Source organism: Drosophila subpulchrella, unplaced genomic scaffold, assembly GCF_014743375.2.
Source record: "Drosophila subpulchrella strain 33 F10 #4 breed RU33 unplaced genomic scaffold, RU_Dsub_v1.1 Primary Assembly Seq398, whole genome shotgun sequence".
Classification (NCBI taxonomy): domain Eukaryota; kingdom Metazoa; phylum Arthropoda; class Insecta; order Diptera; family Drosophilidae; genus Drosophila; species Drosophila subpulchrella.
In genome coordinates this window covers 28,478-37,500 of record NW_023665620.1, presented here as the reverse complement: position 1 = coordinate 37,500, position 9,023 = coordinate 28,478, and the positions used below count along the sequence as shown (strand labels likewise).

At 50.7% G+C, this 9,023-nt stretch overlaps 1 pseudogene; it reads left to right on the top strand.

The window, feature by feature from the left end:
- The window catches only part of LOC119562201, a 9,470-nt pseudogene extending 710 nt beyond the window's left edge, over window positions 1–8,760 (top strand).
- The last annotated feature ends 263 nt before the right edge of the window (window positions 8,761–9,023 follow it).

The window sequence follows — 9,023 nt, the reverse complement described above, 5'->3', positions numbered from 1 at the left end:
GATTTTTGTGTTTATTATATGCACTTGTATGATTAACAATGCGAAAGATTCAGGATACCTTCGGGACCCGTCTTGAAACACGGACCAAGGAGTCTAACATATGTGCAAGTTATTGGGATATAAACCTAATAGCGTAATTAACTTGACTAATAATGGGATTAGTTTTTTAACTATTTATAGCTAATTAACACAATCCCGGGGCGTTCTATATAGTTATGTATAATGATATTTATATTATTTATGCCTCTAACTGGAACGTACCTTGAGCATATATGCTGTGACCCGAAAGATGGTGAACTATACTTGATCAGGTTGAAGTCAGGGGAAACCCTGATGGAAGACCGAAACAGTTCTGACGTGCAAATCGATTGTCAGAATTGAGTATAGGGGCGAAAGACCAATCGAACCATCTAGTAGCTGGTTCCTTCCGAAGTTTCCCTCAGGATAGCTGGTGCATTTTAATGTTATATAAAATAATCTTATCTGGTAAAGCGAATGATTAGAGGCCTTAGGGTCGAAACGATCTTAACCTATTCTCAAACTTTAAATGGGTAAGAACCTTAACTTTCTTGATATGAAGTTCAAGGTTATGATATAATGTGCCCAGTGGGCCACTTTTGGTAAGCAGAACTGGCGCTGTGGGATGAACCAAACGTAATGTTACGGTGCCCAAATTAACAACTCATGCAGATACCATGAAAGGCGTTGGTTGCTTAAAACAGCAGGACGGTGATCATGGAAGTCGAAATCCGCTAAGGAGTGTGTAACAACTCACCTGCCGAAGCAACTAGCCCTTAAAATGGATGGCGCTTAAGTTGTATACCTATACATTACCGCTAAAGTAGATGATTTATATTACTTGTGATATAAATTTTGAAACTTTAGTGAGTAGGAAGGTACAATGGTATGCGTAGAAGTGTTTGGCGTAAGCCTGCATGGAGCTGCCATTGGTACAGATCTTGGTGGTAGTAGCAAATAATCGAATGAGACCTTGGAGGACTGAAGTGGAGAAGGGTTTCGTGTGAACAGTGGTTGATCACGAGTTAGTCGGTCCTAAGTTCAAGGCGAAAGCCGAAAATTTTCAAGTAAAACACAAATGCCATACAAATATAATTATATTATATAAATCAAGCTAATTAATATACTTGAATAATTTTGAACGAAAGGGAATACGGTTCCAATTCCGTAACCTGTTGAGTATCCGTTTGTTATTAAATATGGGCCTCGTGCTCATCCTGGCAACAGGAACGACCATAAAGAAGCCGTCGAGAGATATCGGAAGAGTTTTCTTTTCTGTTTTATAGCCGTACTACCATGGAAGTCTTTCGCAGAGAGATATGGTAGATGGGCTAGAAGAGCATGACATATACTGTTGTGTCGATATTTTCTCCTCGGACCTTGAAAATTTATGGTGGGGACACGCAAACTTCTCAACAGGCCGTACCAATATCCGCAGCTGGTCTCCAAGGTGAAGAGTCTCTAGTCGATAGAATAATGTAGGTAAGGGAAGTCGGCAAATTAGATCCGTAACTTCGGGATAAGGATTGGCTCTGAAGATTGAGATAGTCGGGCTTGATTGGGAAACAATAACATGGTTTATGTGCTCGTTCTGGGTAAATAGAGTGTCTGGCATTTATGTTGGTCACTTGTTCCCCGGATAGTTTAGTTACGTAGCCAATTGTGGAACTTTCTTGCTAAAATTTTTAAGAATACTAATTGGGTTAAACCAATTAGTTCTTATTAATTATAACGATTATCAATTAACAATCAATTCAGAACTGGCACGGACTTGGGGAATCCGACTGTCTAATTAAAACAAAGCATTGTGATGGCCCTAGCGGGTGTTGACACAATGTGATTTCTGCCCAGTGCTCTGAATGTCAAAGTGAAGAAATTCAAGTAAGCGCGGGTCAACGGCGGGAGTAACTATGACTCTCTTAAGGTAGCCAAATGCCTCGTCATCTAATTAGTGACGCGCATGAATGGATTAACGAGATTCCTACTGTCCCTATCTACACAGTCGGTGTTTGGTTGCTCGCGAGAACAGACGTGTTTTTCCGTACGCTCCGCGAGTAAAGTGCATTTAGGCAGTAAAACAACAGGTACATTGTTGAAAATAGTGCGAAAATTCGTGTTTCGTGCTTGCGAACACAGTGCGTGTGTTTTCCGTTTGAAATTCTGCGGAAATCGGGCGATATTCGCGTTTTTCTTTTTGGAAATTTTCCATTAAGACACGTGTGTCGCGAGAGAGGCGCTCTCTCGAGAGAGGCGTTTGCCTAATTTAGGCACATTTTGTCGCCCACAGCTGTGCGGTTTGTGTCTCCGCTGAACTTGGATCAGCTGATCAGCTGACCGAGCTTTTGAGAACCAGCTGATAGGAAGGGGTAAGTCTCGAATATCAAAGAGCTTACTTAGTAAGGCCGATAACCGGCAGATGGCGCCACCAAAAATGGTGGTCGACGAGTCCGGGAGCGAAAGTGCGAGCAGCCGTGGAAGCAGCTCGGGCAGAGGGCGCGCCAGAGGCAAGCGCAACAAAGCGCCGCTGAGGGAGGCCTCGAGGTGCAAAGTGTTGGCGCTGGATGCAACCGCCGCTGCCCCTGCCGACGCCTTTGCCGCTGCCCCCGCCGCTGCCCCCGCCGCTGACGCTGCCGCAGTCGCAGCCGCTGCCGCTGCCGCAGCCGCTGCCGCTGCCGCCGCCGCTGCCCCCGCCGCTGCCCCCGCCGCTGCCCCCGCCGACGCTGCCACAGTCGCAGCCGCTGCTGATGGAGGGACCTTCGTCGTGCCAGCCAGCATAGAGAAATCCTTCTCGGACAGGGAATGGAGGGGAAACGGAGCCGTTGCTGCCGAGATGGGCGACATCCGTGCGGATATCCTGAGGATGTCCCACGTAGCGAGCCCTACCGTGAGCATTAAGACGCAGTTGTTGGCAAACCGCTACGAGGAGGTCGTCGGAGCCCTGCTGATCCGCATCGGAGTGCTGGAGGATCGCTTGAAGAGGCAGACACCGGTCGCCTCGGCCGCCTCATATGCAGCCACCGCTGCTAGAGGCGCGCACCTAGTCGCCTCACCTGCTGCCCCTGTTGCCCCCCTTGCCCCCGTACCCGCACCGCGGAAGATTCGGGAGACATGGTCGGCTGTCGTTGCGTGCGACGACCCGGCCCTGTCAGGCAGGCAAATCGCTGAGAAGATCCGCAAGGAGGTAGCGCCCGCTCTGGGCGTACGAGTACACGAGGTGCGTGAGCTGAAGCGGGGCGGCGCGATCATTCGCACGCCTTCGCAGGCGGAGATGACGAAGGTCGTCGCCTCCGCAAAGTTCGCCGAGGTGGGCCTGAAGGTGTCGAGGAACACCGCTGCGAAGCCGCGTGTTACGGTCCAGGATGTGGACACCTCCGTGGGACCGGACGAGTTTATGATGGAGCTCAGGGAGAAGAACTTCGAAGAGATGAGCCTCAAGGAGTTCCAGAAGGCGGTTGTCCTGGCGACCAAGCCCTGGTCAGCTGCTGACGGTGCCACAATCAATGTGACGCTGGAGGTAGACGACCAGGCGCTGGCCGTTCTCGAGGGCGGGAGAGTATACATTAAGTGGTTTTCCTACCGCTGCCGCTCTCAGGTGCGAACCTACGCGTGCCACCGATGCCTTGGCTTTGACCACAAGGTCAATGAGTGTCGGTACGCCCGAGAGAAGCAGGTCTGCCGCCAGTGCGGACAGAACGACCACGTCGCGGCGAAGTGCAGAAATGCGGTGGACTGCCGCAACTGCCGTCACAAGGGTATGCCCTCGGGGCATTATATGCTTTCGGGTGGCTGCCCGATATACGGCGCGCTGCTAGCCAGGGTGCAAGCTAGACATTGATAATGTTTAGCTTCATCCAAGCGAATTGTGGTCGAGGCCGTTGCGCTGTCATCGAGCTTGCCAAGCAGATGAGAGATGCTGGCCACCTGTTCGCACTAGTCCAGGAGCCCTACGTGGACGCTGGCAAGCGACTCACTGGACTGCCTGGAGGAATGAGGATATTCGCCGATAGGAGGAAGAAAGCTGCCATCATCGTGGACGACCCATCTGCCATCTGCATGCCCATCGAGGCTTTGACGACGGACTACGGAGTGTGCGTGAGTGTCACAGGAAGATATGGCACAATCTTTCTGGCCTCCGTATACTGCCAGCATCTAGCTGCTCTGGAGCCCTACACTGACTACCTGGATACGGTTCTGCTATTAGCTAGCAGAACACCGACAATCCTCGGACTTGATGCTAACGCAGTCTCCCCTATGTGGTTCAGCAAATCCCCAGACAACTCTGGAGACCGCCTGAACCGCGAACGGGGACAGCTCATGAACGAGTGGATAATCGCAAGCGGTGCCAGTGTACTGAATACGGCCAGCCAGGTGTTCACGTTCGATAATCACCGCTCTAGAAGTGATATCGACGTGACCTTCGCCAACGAAGCGGCGCGAGTATGGGCAACCTACGATTGGAGAGTTGACTTCTGGGAGCTGAGTGACCACAAACATTATCACTGTTGAGGTTACTCCAGATCCGAGCAGTACCGTTGAGAGCCTAGCTCCGGTACCGCAATGGAAGCTCTCCAATGCAAGTTGGCGAAGATTCAGTGTAGAGTTAAGGAGTGCAGCACAGAGTCTCGAGGAACTGGAGGAATCGCCGTTGGACGACCATGTGTCTGCCCTTCGCTCCATCGTACACGATGTGTGCGACAGGGTGATAGGGCGCAGGATACCTGCAGCGAGGGGAAACGTAATATGGTGGAATCCTGAGCTGAGTACCAAGCGCCAAGAGGTCCGGAGACTGAGGCGTAGGCTGCAGGCAGCTCGCCGGAGTGGCACCGACGATGCTGAGCAACTTGCCGCTGGACTGAGATTTGCCTCAGGCCAGTACAAGAAGCTTATCTTGACGACAAAGGAGCAAAACTGGCGGGACTTCGTGGGACGGCACAAGGATGATCCATGGGGGCACGTATACCGAATATGCCGAGGCCGGAAGAAGACAGCCGATCTCGGATGTCTCCGGTCGAACGGCGCGCTTTCCGTAACTTGGCACGACTGCGCAAGTGTGCTTCTCCGCAACTTTTTCCCTGTTGCGGAGTCGACGACACGAGAAGACATACCCCCTGGTGCCCCACCGATCCTCGAAGCCTTCGAGGTGGCAACCAGCGTCGCGAGGCTGAGAAGCCGGCGATCGCCGGGTATGGATGGCATCACGGGCGGTATTGTCAAGGAGGTATGGCGTGCCATCCCTCAGCACCTGACGAAGCTGTACTCTCGGTGCATCTCGGAAGGATACTTTCCGGCCGAGTGGAAGCACCCGAGAGTGATACCGCTGGTAAAGGGGCCAGATAAGGACAGGAGCGATCCTGCCTCTTATCGCGGCATATGCCTTTTGCCAGTGTTCGGAAAGGCGCTTGAGGGAATCATGGTGAATCGGCTGAAGGATGTGCTACCGGATGGCTGCAGATGGCAATTCGGATTCAGGCCTGGACGCTGCGTGGAGGATGCGTGGATGCACGCCAAAAACACCGTCGCCAACAGTCGCGAGAGGAGGGTCCTTGGAATCTTTGTCGATTTCAAGGGAGCCTTCGACAACGTGGAGTGGAGTGCGGTGCTGGATCGGCTTGTCGACGTAGGCTGTCGAGAAATCGACTTGTGGAAAAGCTATTTTTCCGGCCGTAGCGCAAGCATCATCAGCAGGTATGAAGCAGCCACAGTTGCGGTTACACGGGGCTGCCCGCAAGGGTCCGTCAGTGGTCCATTTATTTGGAATTTACTGATGGATGTGCTGCTTCAGCGCTTGGAGCCACATTGTGCTCTGAGCGCGTTTGCAGATGATCTTCTGCTTTTCGTCGACGGGAATTCCCGTGCCGATCTGGAGCGGAAGGGCGAGCAGTTGATGGACATCGTGGGAGCCTGGGGAGCTGAGGTTGGAGTGAGTGTGTCAACCAGCAAGACGGCAATAATGTTGCTGAAAGGACAGCTTTCACGCACGAGGAGACCGACGGTACGGTTTGCTGGAGCAAGCCTGCCTTACGTCACCAAATGCCGGTACCTTGGCATCTTAGTCGGCGAGCGGTTGAGTTTTCTCCCGCATATCTCTGCTCTCAGAGATCGGCTGGCTGGAGTTGCCGGAGGACTAGCGCGGGTGCTTCGAGTCGATTGGGGGCTCAGCTCCCGTGCTAAGAGGACGATTTACAGCGGACTCATGGTCCCCTGTGCACTCTTTGGTGCCTCGGTCTGGTACAAGGCGGCGAGTAGGGGCAAGTCCCTTAAACTCCTCACCTCGTGCCAGAGGTCCATCCTTTTAGGATGCCTACCGGTATGCCGCACAGTGTCCACGGTGGCACTGCAGGTGCTTGCTGGTGCTCCTCCAATGGATCTGGATGCTCACAGGATCGCCGTGAAGTTCAAGCTGAGGAAGGATGTCCCCCTGGATGAGAGCGACTGGCTCCACGGACAGGACCTGTCCGTGTTGGACTGGAAAGCTAAGATGGCGCTGCTAGACGAACGTCTGCTAAATGAGTGGCAACTCAGATGGGATCGCGCGGAACACGGCTCCGTGACTCGCGAGTTTTTCCCAGAGGCAGCGTTCGTCTACAAGAGGAAAGACTTTGTCTTTACCCTCAAAGCCGGATTCTTGCTGACAGGACACGGGTCGATGAACGCATTTCTGCAAGGCAGGACCCTCAGCACCACGACCGCATGCTCATGTGGCGTGGCAAGAGAGGACTGGCGCCACATACTGTGTGAATGCCGCCTGTACAACGATTTGCGGGACCTGGATGCCCTTGGAGTCGTTCGAGACCAGGGAAGATGGATCGTCGCGGGAGTAGTCGAGACCCCAGAACGGATGCGTCTCCTAGGAGTTTTTGCCGATGCTGCCTTCTCGAGGCGAAGGATGGATGCGACGAGGGAGGAACCACAGGCGCCGGGACGTTAGTCCCACACCTCTTTTGCCGTGTGGTAGCGGCGAAGAATACTGCCACAGCCTGCCATAGCTTGTCGTAGGAGGCGACTAATATGGCAATGGTTGCCTCATCCGAGCTTGTCGGAGCTGAAGGGGTGAGGCTCACCGAGCCTGTAATTTCGGTACCACGGGTTGAGCAGCTCCAAGGCTGCTCATTGAGGTTGGCCCCCTTGTGGGAGTATCGTGGTGGCTGTGGTTGACACCTATATCGCGGGTAGAGTCCTCGGGCTCGACGTGGATGTTGCGTTATACAACTCGGGTGCTGTGACCCACAGAACAGTAGAGATTTTAGATAGATCTCGCCCCTACGCAAGGGGGAGTGCTTGCCCGACAAGTAAGTACTCGAATTGCTACTGGGGTGGATGCTATGTACATAGCTATAGCTTCTAGTCCGGGGCGTTGGTCTGGCGCTTAACCTAGACCCGTGCATTATATACTCACTTGTGGGTATATTAGAATGCCGTGGTTGTAATCCCTTCATTGTGGAACACGCCACGTAAAACAAGTTCGGAGGGATCCGAGACACACCTGTCCCTATCTACTATCTAGCGAAACCACAGCCAAGGGAACGGGCTTGGAATAATTAGCGGGGAAAGAAGACCCTTTTGAGCTTGACTCTAATCTGGCAGTGTAAGGAGACATAAGAGGTGTAGAATAAGTGGGAGATATTAGACTTCGGTTTGGTATCGCCAATGAAATACCACTACTCTTATTGTTTCCTTACTTACTTGATTAAATGGAACGTGTATCATTTCCTAGCCATTATACGGATATATTTATTATATCTTATGGTATTGGGTTTTGATGCAAGCTTCTTGATCAAAGTATCACGAGTTTGTTATATAATCGCAAACAAATTCTTTAATAAAACGGTGCATTTATGTATTTTTGATTTGAAAATTTGGTATAACTCCAATTACTCAGGTATGATCCAATTCAAGGACATTGCCAGGTAGGGAGTTTGACTGGGGCGGTACATCTCTCAAATAATAACGGAGGTGTCCCAAGGCCAGCTCAGTGCGGACAGAAACCACACATAGAGCAAAAGGGCAAATGCTGACTTGATCTCGGTGTTCAGTACACACAGGGACAGCAAAAGCTCGGCCTATCGATCCTTTTGGTTTAAAGAGTTTTTAACAAGAGGTGTCAGAAAAGTTACCATAGGGATAACTGGCTTGTGGCGGCCAAGCGTTCATAGCGACGTCGCTTTTTGATCCTTCGATGTCGGCTCTTCCTATCATTGTGAAGCAAAATTCACCAAGCGTTGGATTGTTCACCCATGCAAGGGAACGTGAGCTGGGTTTAGACCGTCGTGAGACAGGTTAGTTTTACCCTACTAATGACAAAACGTTGTTGCGACAGCATTCCTGCGTAGTACGAGAGGAACCGCAGGTACGGACCAATGGCACAATACTTGTTCGAGCGAACAGTGGTATGACGCTACGTCCGTTGGATTATGCCTGAACGCCTCTAAGGTCGTATCCGTGCTGGACTGCAATGATAAATAAGGGGCAATTTGCATTGTATGGCTTCTAAACCATTTAAAGTTTATAATTTACTTTATAAACGACAATGGATGTGATGCCAATGTAATTTGTAACATAGTAAATTGGGAGGATCTTTGATCACCTGATGCCGCGCTAGTTACATATAAAAGCATTATTTAATACAATGACAAAGCCTAGAATCAATTGTAAACGACTTTTGTAACAGGCAAGGTGTTGTAAGTGGTTGAGCAGCTGCCATACTGCGATCCACTGAAGCTTATCCTTTGCTTGATGATTCGATAATAAAGATGTTGCAAGCGGGCATAATCATTATGCTTGCTTGCAGCATCGCACGCCACTTTGTTTGTGGTGTGTAAGGTAGGGAAGAAGAAATATAAAAGACCTAAATTGGAAACATCAATATATAAGTAAATATTGAACAAACAAAATGTATCGTCATCTTATTAGTGACGCGATGATAAAGTGGCAAACATATTCCATGTATAAATATTCCTATGGTATTAAAATTCAAGTAAAGAGGACATATATAAAAGTTTGTATAT